The 4,937-nt window shown below is 40.6% G+C and overlaps 1 long non-coding RNA gene across 1 annotated transcript; it reads right to left on the bottom strand.

The window, feature by feature from the left end:
- Positions 1 to 401: 401 nt before the first annotated feature.
- LOC119494219 lies at positions 402 to 4,457 on the bottom strand. Its single transcript, XR_005208149.1, has 3 exons — positions 4,400 to 4,457; positions 920 to 1,015; positions 402 to 665 (listed from the first exon to the last, which is right to left on the bottom strand). It is a non-coding gene; the product is annotated as an uncharacterized LOC119494219 (long non-coding RNA).
- Positions 4,458 to 4,937: the final 480 nt, after the last annotated feature.

The following is a 4,937-nucleotide window of genomic DNA, read 5'->3' as shown; positions in this document are numbered from 1 at the left end:
ACTAAGTAAATAATGTTATTTTGTGCAATGAGCCATCTACTTGTGTGTTTATTAGGTAGCCTACTGTAGGTATACATGTTCATGACAAAATGAGTTGGGAGTTGGGCCTGGGAGGTTTTGCTGAACCTTTAGGAGCCTTCAAGCATTCAAAGTTTGGAAAGCTATGCTCTACAGTAACAGTGCAATAAATCAAACTACAGTCGGCTACATTGACCCAATGACCGACTCATGAGTCGAACCATGATACAAATTATGAATAGTGACCAACCATCTGATTGTGTAACTGTTTGTTTCTCTCTTCAAACACACACTCAGTGACCCATCGGCTTCATCACCACATTCACAATACAAAAAGATCTTTTCACCATCTCAAGATGAAATAATCAAACAGGATTTTCCACCTTAACTTCCCTTTACTGGCACAGCATCATTATTTTCCAGCTACTGTATACATTGTGTGTCTGTGTGTGGTGTAACAGCCCATCACAGAGGGCTAATAGGAAGTCTGTGTAGGAGACTTGAACATTAAACGATGCCTCAGTGTCTCACACCAGGGAAAAGACAGACAGACAGACAGACAGACAGACAGTAAACTGTTTACTGGCACTCATCAATCTGTTGAGGGCAGGAATTGAAACTTCCCCACAGCCCCCTAGTGGTGACAGCTGAGCACAGCGAGTGGACAGAGGAGTCGCCAGAGGGAGGACAGCAACAGACATAGACAGAGAGACAGATAGCATGTCAGACTTTTTGTTTTACCAACTCTCAAAGTTGGCCTGATCCTGAACAGCTCATCTGTCAGTGTCGAAACACTGTAAACACACACACACTCCCAAAGAGAGAGAACAGTGGGAGCAAACTCCAGTGTACCAGTGTGCCTGTGCTGAAGGCCTACCAAGCAAGGAAATGTTTGTCTTACCTGGTGTCTGCTGATATTATGTGGAAAAACATGCGATTGGAAGCACAGGGTCCAAAATATTCCTGGTATGATGTTTCCACAGCAACGGTTTCCCTGCTGGACAACAAGGCTTACATATTAGATACTATGATTACCCGATATTAACTCTAGACAAGCACTTTGTGTGTATCTGTGATGACTTTAGGGTTCCCTAGGGGGAAAAATAAACACATGAAAATACACTCAGTGCAGTCTTTGACATTGTGTGCCAAGTTCATTCGGTATGGTTGTCCCATTAATGATCCTTATATTTACGTCACACAAAACCTTTGAAGCAGTATTATGGCCTCACGCCAACGTGTTCTTTATGATAATGTGCAGTTGGGCTCTCAAAGGTCCTCCACTAAGAATAAGAAACAAAACTCCCCGACACGTCGTCAGTCCTCATGCCAACTTGTGGTTGTACCTTTGAGGTTGGATATACTGGGGTTGGGGTTGTCATCACATGTACATCATGTAGCCTATTCACACTTTTGAAAATTCAAGCAAAACGCTGTCAACAGAATAATAAAAAACTTAAAGATGCAGTGTATCTGGCGGTATCTAGCTGTGAGGTTGCAGATTGCAACCAACTGAAACTTCTCCCATGTGCCAAGAGTGCAGGAGAACTACGGTGGCATGACATGAAAATGCAAATGGCTTTATCTAAGGCCAGTGTTTGGTTTGTCCCTTCTGGGCTACTGTAGAATAATGGTGACCGGCTCCATGAAGAGGACTAAAGAAAACATACTTATTAATATAATATTCCATTTCTGCTTTTATATCAAATTGATTTTTTTTTGTCCCACCCATACTCAACACAGCAGGCCCACTGTACACAGTGTCCTCTTAAAATGCCCTGTAATAACCCAACAGCGTACACAACACTGCACAGTGTAAGTTCTTATGTATGGTCTTAGTGTACATTGTTTTGTAAGCACATTTTTATGACACAAGACTTCCATCAAGTGCCACTGGGTCTGCATCCCACACTCTCACACAAAGGTATAATATAATATAATTACACTACATGCCCCACGAATACCATCCACAACATTTATTACAACTATTACGACTATTACATCACCATTAAAACATGTTCCCATCAGCATGTTGCAGTTCAGGCCTGTTTGTGCCGTTAGCTTGCCAGACATACAATTAACAGGTGGAGAACATATAATGACAAAACAACAGGCTACAGGTGTGCACAGGTGTGCTGCAGAACGAGGACGCTGCATCAACATTTTACTCGACTCCTCAATATCAGTGCTGCAGTCACATAACCTACTTCTGAAGCCGTTAACTCACATTCAAACAGACTCTTCTCCTTTACATAAACTAATCTTGGCTCCCTTCAGACCACAGAGGGGTATTATTTGCAGTAGAAGTTGGCAGCGCATACAGCAACACCTGGCAAGTTTCCAAAGGTCATGTTTACATTTTTTGTGGTTTTGCTGACACTAATATACTGTACAGCGTGACTTAAAGTGAGTGCAACTGTAAAATAAGCTTCTTCACCTCAATGGGGAACTAATCGTGTAGAGTCCATACTGTAGGTCTGAGGTTAATACAGTGAAAAACAGTAGCGGAGCATGAAGATATAAAGGATTTTTTTTTATAAAGAATCAGGTTTCCACCTCAAACACAACCTTAAAGTAGCAGGTGCCATCATGTGATAGTTTTTCCATGGATTCAGCTGAGTAAAGAAAAAAACTCTATATTAAATTGTTGAGTCAATATTGCAGTGCTGCTTCCCATGGACTCTGATTAGATCACCGCGTCCCCTATCAGCCGCAGCACTGTTTGGGCTTCGGTTAAAATCCTTTATGTTGGCTGCTTACACTGTAAACAGTTTTGTTGTGTAGTGACAGAGTGTAAGTCTGCGTTGCTGTTGACATGTAAGCCTCATTATAACAGACTCTGGAACAGCGGCCATGTATATGTGTGTCTTTACATCTACAGGAAACGGATTCAGAGGAAATATGTTCTTAAGAGAGCAGTAGAGTTGGAACATGTTCTTTGTTTCTATAAGAACATGTGGGTCAGATATTCTTGTGTGTGCAAGCATGTGATGTTTTAAAGGCCCTGAAAACTTATTTTCCTTATCAGCGTCTTACTATGAGTGATGGGATCCTACATGTGATACATTAGGTGTGTTTCCATCCACCTTTCATTTGTATGCACATTTTAAAGAGCCTGTGTTAATGTTTATTAAACTCTGTATCAGCTACTGTGTTTGCTAAGGTGCTTATATCTATTTCCATCTGTGTGGAGTCGCATACCTACATGTGTTGATGTACAGTAAGTGTGTGTGTGTGTGTGCGTGTGTGTGTGTGTGTCGAATGTGGCCGGCAGCCAAGGGAAGCATGCGGTGCAGGCTCGTTCCAAATAGCCCACTGTAAGGACCGAGCTCAGGGATTACAGTCACGCTCTAACAGGAGTTTACAGCTCCGTCACCATCGCAGCCAATAAACAAATTCCTTACTGGAAACTAAGAGACTTCAGGGTGAGAGGAGGGCAAGAGCTTCTGAAGACTAACTGCTCACTATACAGGAGAGAAAAAAAACGTGAGCTTGAATCAAGAAAGCAAAACACGACAATATTTTTAGCCCGCGTTGTTTTGCTGAGTAGCACTTTTGTCTGGGAAAGTGTGACATATGCTGCTGAATCCAGGTGTAAGCAGGCAGAATATGCTGACACACAGTCTGCGTTTACTGGCGTCAATCTGATAACGGTGTCTAAAAGGGTGCAACGGGTTTAAAAAGTTTTGGTTATAGAAGTGCACTAGGCACTAAAAATCCACCTGTCTCATCATCCAGTACTGAAATCTGTGGATTCAAATTATTTGCCTTAATGAAATTCAAAGTTTTTTATTCTGTGTCCCCGGTATCTGTCAGAGATGTGTCGAAAAATATTATAGAGTATTTATATATATCAAAATCCCCATCTCTTCTCTTCCTGTAAAATGTTTAAATGTCTTTCATGACTCATCCTGCACTCTGCGGCGTATACATAAAAGTATGCAATCTAATTTCCAGTCAGCTAAACCATTAGCTCATGTAACCTTCCTGCATTTGCCTTAGTTGCTCTATAGTTCACACTTAATAGTTCATTTTCCTCCTCATTGAGTTTGACCTTTTTAACCTTATGCACATACATCAGTAAACAGATTGTTTTATACATCATACTCATAGTTTAGGTATTGGTGGCAGTATGTTAGTTAATATGTGTAGCACACAAATGTGTACAGTCACACTTAATGGGGACATATCATGATAAACTCGCTTTTCAGTGCTTGTGCTCATATATTTGTGTATCTAGAGAGCCTACCAACACACAAACTGTGAAATAAGACAATTTAGGGAGAAAAATAATGTGTTTTTTGAACATCAAAGCATGTAAACATGCTGTAGTAGAAACCTGAAAATGAGCATGATATGTTGTTATAGTTCATTGAGTTACCAGAGATGAGCGTGCTGCTGCTGGATGTTGCTGCTGCTGCTGGGAGGACATCCTGTCAGTTGGCATCCTGCACCCCCTAAAGCAGAGCTGTCAAATGCAGGAAGTGGCCAATCAGAATGTACCAAGTGCTCCACATTATGGGGGGGATTTGGATTCCTAGTTTAGAGATTTTGTTTATTTTTTAGATCATATTAGTACGTTAGTGCTTTTTGTTTTTGGTTAGTAGCTCAAATATTTAAACTATTGGACTAATTATCATGTTTTGCTTTATTTGTAGTTTAATTGATAGTGTTTGTCTTTGTGCTACCCCCCTTTGATTGACAAATGGTCTGATCAGCCATTATATATGTTCCTCTTTGTGTTCAGTTTAGCCTGTTAGGTGAGTTTAGTTTGCTCAGATTTATTCAGTTTATGTTAAATTAATATAGCCTGAGTTTCACCTGAATTTCTGGGTATTTTATGGTTTATTTTTGCCAGTTGGAACAGCTAATGTGCAACAGTGCTTTGTTAAGTCCCATGCTTTTGTGATTTAATGTGT

Source organism: Sebastes umbrosus, chromosome 9, assembly GCF_015220745.1.
Source record: "Sebastes umbrosus isolate fSebUmb1 chromosome 9, fSebUmb1.pri, whole genome shotgun sequence".
In the NCBI taxonomy this organism is placed as follows: domain Eukaryota; kingdom Metazoa; phylum Chordata; class Actinopteri; order Perciformes; family Sebastidae; genus Sebastes; species Sebastes umbrosus.
Note: the sequence above shows the minus strand (reverse complement) of the source record. Positions and strands in the feature narration are given on the sequence as shown.